Source organism: Oreochromis aureus, linkage group 19 (genome assembly GCF_013358895.1).
Source record: "Oreochromis aureus strain Israel breed Guangdong linkage group 19, ZZ_aureus, whole genome shotgun sequence".
NCBI classification, from domain to species: domain Eukaryota; kingdom Metazoa; phylum Chordata; class Actinopteri; order Cichliformes; family Cichlidae; genus Oreochromis; species Oreochromis aureus.
In genome coordinates this window covers 4,560,331-4,570,420 of record NC_052960.1, presented here as the reverse complement: position 1 = coordinate 4,570,420, position 10,090 = coordinate 4,560,331, and the positions used below count along the sequence as shown (strand labels likewise).

Here is a 10,090-nt window from a genome sequence, read left to right as displayed (position 1 = left end):
ATGTCTTGAAAAGGACTGACCAAATAAAACTTGCCCTCAAATTCATCGTCTACCAGTCAAAAACCTTGCTAAAATATCCCAACTTTCTTCTGCATGCCATAGCTTGCAGGAAACAAAATGAGAGTGATTCCGAATGGGTGCGAGCAAATTTGGGTCCATTCGTCCAATCCACAGCAATCTCTGATCTCAAAGACTTCAACATCTCTACGGTATATTAGCCAAACAAAATTCTGGACTTTTAAAAACCATACACAGGCAAGTTATCTGCATTGTACAAAAGACCTGCATTTCATACAGCTCACTTTTCTGTATCCACAGGTGGCAGTTTTGGACCTTCTATCACCGTTGCAGAAGGCTTATCTGATCCTAGGTCCAAACAGTAGTGTCTTAAACAGTAAGGATGTTGTAAGGAAGGTGTTGACAAGCTTGACAGAGACCAGTGATTATGAGCAGCTCAAACAATTTTTCGCGGCTTTTGCAAACATCAACATACAGGTGAATGCTCATTGTTAACATTGCCTTAGTGTAAACATCAACAAATGTGAACAGTGTTGCTTCATAAACCTGCTTCCCCTGAGCTTAACAAAGTGTTTGGCAGAGGCTAATACTGAGCCAACGTTTAACTCAAAATGATCTATTTCTGATATGCTGCATGCCTTGAGGCATGCCTGCTGGACAGAAGTACAAAGATTTAGTTTAAATAAGCTCCTCCTCATTTCCACAAAGATTTCAGAACTTCCTCTAACATTCTTCTGATTCCCTTCTCTTTCAGAGAAATGTCACCCTCATCCAAAATCCAGATGTGCGAGACACTATTTTGAACCTGACCTTGACGGCCCTTGCTCCTCAGCTTAAAGACTTTCAGCCAGAAGACTATCAACTGTGGTTCCAGGTTTATTTGGTTCCTGTGATGGCGAGCATCCTTCCTAGCAGCTTGCGGGTGATTCCCAGTGACATCACCTGTGAATCCTACCAGGCTGTGTAAGATATTTCTCACATCCGCAGTAGGGACGTTTTGGGTGTGCACAATGCCAAACTGAGGCTCCCGACAAGTCACAATGAATTCTTTTCTTCTATTAGATACAATGGTCTTGCGCAGAGTTTGGGAGCATTGCCACTGGACCTTTCACAGGGCGTGAGATCAAGCAAGCAGTCGCTCCAGGACGCATTCCCACGTATGTGGCAAATGTGCTCTCCTGACTACACTTTTCTGAAAAGCCCAGTACCAGCACTTTCAGACTAACCCATTGATGTAATTCCATAACTTTTTTCTCAAACAGGTTGCTCAGTTCCAGCTTCCTTTGTGGTAAGTTCATTTCTTTGGTTCCTCTTACATGGGGTATCCAATATTTGATCCAAGTTTGGCACACTAAGTGTCCAACTGTGATGGAGTCAAGGTATTTATACTTGAAGCAGCTCTTTCCACTACACTAACAATTATATTGTCTTTGTCTTCAGTGCAAGGTGACCCCAGTTCATGGTAAGTCTGTCTAAAAGCAGAGATTGCAACTCTAATGATAAAAATGCATTGTCAGGGCTCTAGACTAACTGTTTGCCATGGTTGCACTGAAAGCGCCTAGGCGCACCCAAATTTTTCAACCGCATCACTTAACACCGCAGTTTTACACGTGCACTTTTGGGGGAAAATTGCTGTCCATACAGACAATATTGATTTGTAAATGATTAACTAACAATCTTGTCAACACATAATTCTTTATTTGGAGCACAGTTCTACAAGAAAGATAAGTTACTGAAAAAGTGCTTGTGCTTAAAGTGCTTTGGCACTCTTTGGTAATATTGTAGACAATGTTAAATGTTAAACTTGACAATGTTAAACTTAATCATCACATCGGCCTCCTCTGACAACCTGTTTGCTGCTGCCTGCTGCTTAAAGGCAGTGGGGAGAGGGACAGTTGGGCAGTGCATTCATTGCAGCATATAATGTGTTACACTGTGCTTTTGCAGCGTTCAGAGATTGATGGCTCCATGTCAGAGCTGGCTATGAATTTCAGACGGATCAGGCCTTAACTTAACCAAAAGTTATCAATAGTTCTTCTCATCTTTTCTTATTACCCACAGCTACATCCACTTCTGTCGGGCCTAGGCTACTCACTAGGGCTGGGTATCATCACTGATTTCTATAATCCATTCGATTCCAATTCACAAGGTCCACATTCAGTTCGGTTCAATTTTGACTCAGTCAGAAATATTATAATTCTGATCATTTATCAGTACTGATACATGTGAGACTTCATCAGAGGTGTGAGCATCACAGCAGATGCCTTTGTGTCAAAGTAACTGAGAATAAAACACAGAAAACATGAAGAAGATTTTCCTGGCCTGGCTTTTTATAGCAGATAACCGTAAAAATATTCTGCAATTTTGCATCATTTTAAAAAGTATACATTTCTTCAGTATTGAACAGCAGAAATTAGGCTTTCTTGTCCGAGGTCATTTAAGTAAAAACAAAATAAAAATAAAGTAGAAGACAGCAGCCGACAGCGCTGTAAACAACGGTACACTGGTGGGTAATAAGCAAATGAATAATGCAGAAAACAGAGATTTGAGATGGGAAACGGTTCTTCAAGTACACAGAGAGAGAGAGAGAGAGCTGTGCATGAAGTGTGATTTTATCATGATGGAAGCAAAACAGCAAAAGTAAGAGGGAATTAATGACGACATTTATCAAATGTGAAGCGTAGTTTGGATCTTCTTTTGCTGCTGGTTCAGTGAATTTTGGTTGGAGAGATACAAAACCTGCAGCTCAGAATCGAGCGCAAAAAAAACGGAAACACAAAGCGCGGACCCGACGCATCAGAATCAGTGAGCTGTCGGCTTTCAGCCCCAACGGCGTGTACATGTACGCGCCATCGGATAAGAAAGCCGAGAAAGAAAAAGCTGATTCTGATGCGTCAGGTGCGCGCTCTGTGACTACGTCTTTGTGTGGAATCCGTTTACCTGCTCTAATTTACTGGTTGGTAGGTGTTGAAATAGTTTTGTGAGCTTTAATCTGAGATTCTGGCGTTTCTGGCAAAATACATTTCTATTCAAAAGTCGATTCACAATTTAATGAATCGATATCACTTTAATCAAGCTACTCACCTCTCTATCCACCTGCACTTTCGAACGTACACACAAAGGGCTACAGCAATATCTGGACCACGGCCAATCAGAGGTCCCACCCTGACTATCTCTGATTGGTTTAGACCACGATAGGGGCATAATGTGCGTCTCCAACAGCTGGTCGCACCGGTGCAACCTAGGATATTTTTAGTTGCACCATTGAAAAATTTGGTCACATTTATGCACCAAATTGGTCGCACTCTAGAGCCCTGATTGTGAAGGACTACTATCTGACGCACAACCATTCTTCTTTACAGTGAATCTCATTTGTGATGCAGCTGACGGGTGGGTGAATTGCTGTTTTCTCCAATCTTGATTCTGTCTACGTAAAATTCTTTAAGACAGTGTAAGCAAGGTGACCTTGGATTTCAATTTATTTTGTTTTTTCCACAGTTCAAAACCTAAACAAATCCTGTCAGCTGGCAATTCCTCTGCAGCCCTGTGCAATTACACCATCACAGAACATGCCTGTTCCTCTGTAAGATGCTTTTTATACTTAATTATCAATCCAAAAACAGAACAGGGATTTTGGCCCAATCTGGTCCTGAGACACATCCTTGTAAGCTCTGGCAAAAGCGTTGTATTCTTTCTCTGTTTTCTTTTTCAAGGCTGCATATCTCACATCCAGCAACTTGGTCACACTGCTGAACTGCACACTGAAAAGCCAAAACATATACCCAGTAGAAGTCTGGAAACTCTTCTTCCTAAAAGAGCCTGCTGTACTGGACCAGGCCCTTGAGACATTTGCTAACATGGTAAGTACAAAATCACAATTTCCCAATATTTGTGCTTTGCTATGTGACGTTTGTGTCCAACTACAAATATTGTTCTGCCAATTCAAGGCCAGCAACAACACCTACCCAACCTCGTCAAATGTACTTGAGGCCCTTGAAGAAGTGACAATTGCCAATTTCAGCCAGGCACAACTACAGAGTGAGGAGTTCATTACCAGCTGGTTCAAGACAAAGATCCGTCCGTTTCTGGCCGCTCCATCTTTCAATTTTCTATTTTGCCTTAGCTCCAAAAACTTCAGCTGCCAAACATACCAGATTGTGTAAGCAAATATGTGATATATTGCTCTATGTTCAAAAAAACATGCAGTTACTATTAGTGTAGATGTTGAAAGCTTTCTCTCAAATGTAGCATTCAGGCATTTGGCAGCCAAAAGGCATCCATGGACAGAGACAGACAGCAAGCAGTCTTCACTCATTTCATCAAACCTTTCCTGTCAAGAAATGACTCAACAGGTAAAAGCAGACACTTGACCTCACTTGGGTATTTCCTTGACAACATGTGGTTTATTACCGGGCCAATGACTTAAATTCTTTCTGTGCAGATCCTGGCTGTCTCTCATCTATCACAGGGAGCCAAGAGTGGTTAAAGAAAAACCTTGGCGAGTTCGTTGATTTTGCAAGTCTGCAGGATTTGCAAGCTTTCAATCCTAATTTGTCCACTGTGAGTGCCTACTGCAGTTGTACTTCTTCCTGCAAATTGACATCTTTTAGCCAGTACCATTGCCATTGCTGCTGGCTAACATTATGCTGGTTCCCTTTTGTAGGCTGAATTGCTGTCAGTTCTGAATCCTTCTCAGGTGGCAAAGCTGCTCCTTAACTCGGGAGCCTCGAATAACACACTTTTCGTTGACCTTGTGTTTGAGCGACTGGACAAGGGAAATGGGTTTGAAAATGTGGATGTATTCCTGACACAGCTGACAATCAATGGACAGGTATGCTAGCATTATTAAAGGGTGGCAGAAAATCCTGCCGTTTCATTCCAGCACAATAAGAAAGAACAAGACATTTGTCTAAACCAATACATCAGTTTTCGGGAGCCTTTCATACTAAAGAAACGGTTACAGCCTTTGTGGCATGCTGTATATATCCAAAATCCAGTCTCTGTTTTCCTTATGTCCTTTTAAACCTCAATTTGACAGACACCGACTTTCGAGCCTGTTGTGAGAGATCATGTGATGAACAAAACCTTCACTATCATCAGTCCACATTTCTCCAGTTTTACCACAAACGACTTTGACAAGTGGTTCAGTGTGAAACTGGTTCCTATCCTTGCAAGTTTTACACCAGAAATGCTCACAAATGCAACCACAAACATCAACTGCACAATCTACCACATCATGTGAGTAGCTTCATTGCAGCAATCACCAATTTCTTGCAACACACAATAAATATAGTGATAAAGGACAGCATGAGAATCTCTTCTTTCAACTGTTACAGTGTGAGTGGGATGGCTAAAGTTTTCAAGGAGATGCCACCGCATAGGCAACAACAAAACACAGTTGTTCTGCTGGGCTACCTAAAAAGATCTGACAGCGTCATCAAAGAACCAGGTAGGGCTGATACAGTGTGCGTTATGGGTTTTTCTGTTTGAAATGTCTTGAAAAGCACTGACCAAATAAAACTTGCCCTCAAATTCATCGTCTACCAGTCAAAAACCTTGCTAAAATATCCCAACTTTCTTCTGCATGTCATAGCTTGCAGGAAACAAAATGAGAGTGATTCGAATGGGTTCGAGCAAATTTGGGTCCATTCGTCCAATACACAGCAATCTCTGATATCAAAGACTTCAACATCTCTACGGTAAGCCACACACAGAAGGTGTGTTAACATTTCAAAATGACAAGCAATTCATAGACCCCCTTCTGCTTGCAAACTGACATCTTTGAGCCAGACCATTGGCATTCCTGTTGTCTAACATCAAGTTGATTCCTTTTGTAGGCTGGATTGTTGTCAGCGCTCAGTCCTCTGAGGTAGCACAGTTGCTACTGAGCTCGGGAGCCTTGAATAACACAGATTTGATTGATCTTGTGTTTGAACGACTGGACAAGGGCAACGCTCTGGAAAATGTGGATGTATTCCTGACACAGCTGACAATCAATGGACAGGTAGGCTAGCATTATTAAAGGGTGGCAGAAAATCCTGCCGTTTCATTCCAGCACAATAAGAAAGAACAAGACATTTGTCTAAACCAATACATCAGTTTTCAGGGAGCCTTTCATTGTAAAGAAACGGTTACAGCCTTTGTGGCATGCTGTATATATCCAAAATCCAGTCTCTGTTTTCCTTATGTCCTTTTAAACCTCAATTTGACAGACACCGACTTTCGAGCCTGTTGTGAGAGATCATGTGATGAACAAAACCTTCACTATCATCAGTCCACATTTCTCCAGTTTTACCACAAACGACTTTGACAAGTGGTTCAGTGTGAAACTGGTTCCTATCCTTGCAAGTTTTACACCAGAAATGCTCACAAATGCAACCACAAACATCAACTGCACAATCTACCACATCATGTGAGTAGCTTCATTGCAACAATCACGAATTTCTTGCAACACACACTAAATATAGTGATAAAGGACAGCATGAGAGTCTCTTCTTTCAACTGTTACAGTGTGAGTGGGATGGCTAAAGTTTTCAAGGAGATGCCACTGCATAGGCAACAACAAAACACAGTTGTTCTGCTGGGCTACCTAAAAAGATCTGACAGCGTCATCAAAGAACCAGGTAGGGCTGATACAGTGTGCGTTATGGGTTTTTCTGTTTGAAATGTCTTGAAAAGCACTGACCAAATAAAACTTGCCCTCAAATTCATCGTCTACCAGTCAAAAACCTTGCTAAAATATCCCAACTTTCTTCTGCATGCCATAGCTTGCAGGAAACAAAATGAGAGTGATTCCCAATGGGTTCGAGCAAATTTGGGTCCATTCGTCCAATACACAGCAATCTCTGATATCAAAGACTTCAACATCTCTATGGTAAGCCACACACAGAAGGTGTGTTAACATTTCAAAATGACAAGCAATTCATAGACCCCCCCTTCTGCTTGCAAACTGACATCTTTGAGCCAGACCATTGGCATTCCTGTTGTCTAACATCAAGTTGATTCCTTTTGTAGGCTGGATTGTTGTCAGCGCTCAGTCCCTCTGAGGTAGCACAGTTGCTACTGAGCTCGGGAGCCTTAAATAACACAGATTTGATTGATCTTGTGTTTGAACGACTGGACAAGGGCAACGCTCTGGAAAATGTGGATGTATTCCTGACACAGCTGACAATCAATGGACAGGTATGCTAGCATTATTAAAGGGTGGCAGAAAATCCTGCCGTTTCATTCCAGCACAATAAGAAAGAACAAGACATTTGTCTAAACCAATACATCAGTTTTCAGGGAGCCTTTCATTGTAAAGAAACGGTTACAGCCTTTGTGGCATGCTGTATATATCCAAAATCCAGTCTCTGTTTTCCTTATGTCCTTTTAAACCTCAATTTGACAGACACCGACTTTCGAGCCTGTTGTGAGAGATCATGTGATGAACAAAACCTTCACTATCATCAGTCCACATTTCTCCAGTTTTACCACAAACGACTTTGACAAGTGGTTCAGTGTGAAACTGGTTCCTATCCTTGCAAGTTTTACACCAGAAATGCTCACAAATGCAACCACAAACATCAACTGCACAATCTACCACATCATGTGAGTAGCTTCATTGCAACAATCACGAATTTCTTGCAACACACAATAAATATAGTGATAAAGGACAGCATGAGAGTCTCTTCTTTCAACTGTTACAGTGTGAGTGGGATGGCTAAGGTTTTCAAGGAGATGCCACCGCATAGGCAACAACAAAACACAGTTGTTCTGCTGGGCTACCTAAAAAGATCTGACAGCGTCATCAAAGAACCAGGTAGGGCTGATACAGTGTGCGTTATGGGTTTTCTGTTTGAAATGTCTTGAAAAGCACTGAACAAATAAAACTTGCCCTCAAATTCATCTTGTCTACCAGTCAAAAACCTTGCTAAAATATCCCAACTTTCTTCTGCATGCCATAGCTTGCAGGAAACAAAATGAGAGTGATTCCGAATGGGTTCGAGCAAATTTGGGTCCATTCGTCCAATACACAGCAATCTCTGATATCAAAGACTTCAACATCTCTACGGTAAGCCACACACAGAAGGTGTGTTAACATTTCAAAATGACAAGCAATTCATAGACCCCCTTCTGCTTGCAAACTGACATCTTTGAGCCAGACCATTGGCATTCCTGTTGTCTAACATCAAGTTGATTCCTTTTGTAGGCTGGATTGTTGTCAGCGCTCAGTCCTCTGAGGTAGCACAGTTGCTACTGAGCTCGGGAGCCTTAAATAACACAGATTTGATTGATCTTGTGTTTGAACGACTGGACAAGGGCAACGCTCTGGAAAATGTGGATGTATTCCTGACACAGCTGACAATCAATGGACAGGTAGGCTAGCATTATTAAAGGGTGGCAGAAAATCCTGCCGTTTCATTCCAGCACAATAAGAAAGAACAAGACATTTGTCTAAACCAATACATCAGTTTTCAGGGAGCCTTTCATACTAAAGAAACGGTTACAGCCTTTGTGGCATGCTGTATATATCCAAAATCCAGTCTCTGTTTTCCTTATGTCCTTTTAAACCTCAATTTGACAGACACCGACTTTCGAGCCTGTTGTGAGAGATCATGTGATGAACAAAACCTTCACTATCATCAGTCCACATTTCTCCAGTTTTACCACAGACGACTTTGACAAGTGGTTCAGTGTGAAACTGGTTCCTATCCTTGCAAGTTTTACACCAGAAATGCTCACAAATGCAACCACAAACATCAACTGCACAATCTACCACATCATGTGAGTAGCTTCATTGCAACAATCACGAATTTCTTGCAACACACAATAAATATAGTGATAAAGGACAGCATGAGAGTCTCTTCTTTCAACTGTTACAGTGTGAGTGGGATGGCTAAGGTTTTCAAGGAGATGCCACCGCATAGGCAACAACAAAACACAGTTGTTCTGCTGGGCTACCTAAAAGATCTGACAGCGTCATCAAAGAACCAGGTAGGGCTGATACAGTGTGCGTTATGGGTTTTCTGTTTGAAATGTCTTGAAAAGCACTGACCAAATAAAACTTGCCCTCAAATTCATCGTCTACCAGTCAAATACCTTGCTAAAATATCCCAACTTTCTTCTGCATGCCATAGCTTGCAGGAAACAAAATGAGAGTGATTCCGAATGGGTTCGAGCAAATTTGGGTCCATTCGTCCAATCCACAGCAATCTCTGATCTCAAAGACTTCAACATCTCTACGGTATATTAGCCAAACAAAATTCTGGACTTTTAAAAACCATACACAGGCAAGTTATCTGCATTGTACAAAAGACCTGCATTTCATACAGCTCACTTTTCTGTATCCACAGGTGGCAGTTTTGGACCTTCTATCACCGTTGCAGAAGGCTTATCTGATCCTAGGTCCAAACAGTAGTGTCTTAAACAGTAAGGATGTTGTAAGGAAGGTGTTGACAAGCTTGACAGAGACCAGTGATTATGAGCAGCTCAAACAATTTTTCGCGGCTTTTGCAAACATCAACATACAGGTGAATGCTCATTGTTAACATTGCCTTAGTGTAAACATCAGCAAATGTGAACAGTGTTGCTTCATAAACCTGCTTCCCTGAGCTTAACAAAGTGTTTGGCAGAGGCTAATACTGAGCCAACGTTTAACTCAAAATGATCTATTTCTGATATGCTGCATGCCTTGAGGCATGCCTGCTGGACAGAAGTACAAAGATTTAGTTTAAATAAGCTCCTCCTCATTTCCACAAAGATTTCAGAACTTCCTCTAACATTCTTCTGATTCCTTCTCTTTCAGAGAAATGTCACCCTCATCCAAAATCCAGATGTGCGAGACACTATTTTGAACCTGACCTTGACGGCCCTTGCTCCTCAGCTTAAAGACTTTCAGCCAGAAGACTATCAACTGTGGTTCCAGGTTTATTTGGTTCCTGTGATGGCGAGCATCCTTCCTAGCAGCTTCATGGGTGATTCCCAGTGACATCACCTGTGAATCCTACCAGGCTGTGTAAGATATTTCTCACATCCGCAGTAGGACGTTTTGGGTGTGCACAATGCCAAACTGAGGCTCCCGACAAGTCAC

General features: G+C 41.8%; 2 long non-coding RNA genes across 2 annotated transcripts; both read left to right on the top strand.

Moving 5' to 3' along the window:
* Positions 1-8,234: 8,234 nt before the first annotated feature.
* Positions 8,235-8,967, top strand: LOC120434852. The gene is made up of 3 exons (XR_005609391.1): positions 8,235-8,376; positions 8,585-8,784; positions 8,883-8,967. It is a non-coding gene; the product is annotated as an uncharacterized LOC120434852 (long non-coding RNA).
* LOC120434853 lies at positions 8,964-9,948 on the top strand. Its single transcript, XR_005609392.1, has 4 exons — positions 8,964-8,994; positions 9,138-9,244; positions 9,354-9,530; positions 9,806-9,948. It is a non-coding gene; the product is annotated as an uncharacterized LOC120434853 (long non-coding RNA).
* The last annotated feature ends 142 nt before the right edge of the window (positions 9,949-10,090 follow it).